At 36.0% G+C, this 1,618-nt stretch overlaps 1 non-coding gene across 1 annotated transcript; it reads left to right on the plus strand.

Annotated features, from left to right (window-relative positions):
* The first annotated feature begins 891 nt into the window (after window positions 1-891).
* Window positions 892-998, plus strand: LOC122444393. Its single transcript, XR_006270236.1, has one exon. It is a non-coding gene; the product is annotated as a U6 spliceosomal RNA (small nuclear RNA).
* The last annotated feature ends 620 nt before the right edge of the window (window positions 999-1,618 follow it).

The raw sequence follows: 1,618 nt of genomic DNA on the forward strand, positions 1-1,618 counted from the left end.
ATTCAAGAGCAGGGACAGACAGCCTCTAAGGAGAGGAGAAAAAAAAGAAGGGTTCCTTTCTTCACAAACTTCCCCTTTCCCTCTGCTCCAGTGCATAAAATTGTGGGGAAAGATAGGAAAAGGGTGATAAGTCCAGTGGCTGGTTCAAAGAATGAGGAATAAAACAGAGCAAGAGGTGGGAAGGAAAACAAAATAATTACCTATTGCACTTTCCTCCAAACCAAGAAATTACTCCCCTAATACCTGCTAACGTGGAGAGGGAGCAGCTTGAAGTCTTATACACCTCATGCCCCTAGAGCATTTTTCACATTTCTTCCTCTAGTCAGTAAATACACACACACCACAAAGGCTTCAGATTCATTCTATTCTTGAGCAGGGACATACTCATTCTTGGAGGATTTTAATTGCAGTTCTCAAAGCTCTAGGATAACTATGGTACATTTTCAGACAGTGTCGGTTTTATTCCAGGATGTGGAAAAAAAAAATGCTTAAAACGTTTGCCTCTTGTAAGGGTTTTGTGACACATGTGCAAGTAAAATTAGCAAAATTCTGCTTTTCCATGTCAGTCAAACTTGTGTTTTTCTTGAATGCATAACGTAGAGTAGAAAATTTTTATGTGTAAAGAGTGACTGAAAACTCTGGCATTCTTTGTTGTAATCAATTAACCCATTGATATTAGCTCTGGAGCCTTTTTTAAAAAGTAAACATGCAGGTTGCTACACAAGGCAGAAACAAGTTTCATGGATATCTGTGACCCACATGGCTTATACTTTGACCAGAGTAGACAAACAAACATGTGACTTCTCAGTGAGTCCAGAAAGGCCGAAATATCTATTGTACAATTGATATTTATTTACCTTCTAAGTATCTCACCTCCTAAATCACTGTTAAGTGCTCACTTCGGCAGCACACATACTAAAATTCGAATGATACAGAGAAGCTTAGCATGGCCCCTGCACAAGTATGACACGCAAATTCGTGAAACGTTCCATATTTTTCAGTAAAGTTGTAAGAGGTTGTTTTGTGTTGAATAAACCTGTAAAGAGAAAAACCTAAAAATAAAATAAAATAAATCACTGTTACTACTTGAGTTATACAAAAAACTATTGGCTCCTGCAAATCAACCCAATTTCCTGAGATAATTGCCCTTAATCAAACATTTAGGTATACTGAAATATTTATGGTAAAATCATATGATAGTTAGGATTTGGTTCAAAATAATACAGGATGGGGGAAGTACACTGGGTTAAAGTTTCAAACTCAAGGCTGACTTGCTTTTTGTTAGGCAAAAAAGACATGTGATGACCAAAGACAAAAACCTGGACAGCTTGACTAATTTGTTCATTTTGATGATAAAGAAAGTCTCACTCAGTTGTCTTACTAAATATCTTCTAGTTTGTTTGTTTTCAGTCTAAATAATTTCAGATAATAATTGCAAAGCTGTTAATGTAACTTTTCCATACATCAATAAAACTGCTATAATAAAAATAAAGACTGAGAATTAGATGGAAATCATAAGGACTACTTCTTCAAGATTCTTGGTTCATTTAAGCATAGAGGACGTTTTGGCTCTAGTGAAACAGAAAACATTATTAGGGCTTCCCTGGTGGTCTAATTG

This window comes from Cervus canadensis, chromosome 6, assembly GCF_019320065.1.
Source record: "Cervus canadensis isolate Bull #8, Minnesota chromosome 6, ASM1932006v1, whole genome shotgun sequence".
Classification (NCBI taxonomy): domain Eukaryota; kingdom Metazoa; phylum Chordata; class Mammalia; order Artiodactyla; family Cervidae; genus Cervus; species Cervus canadensis.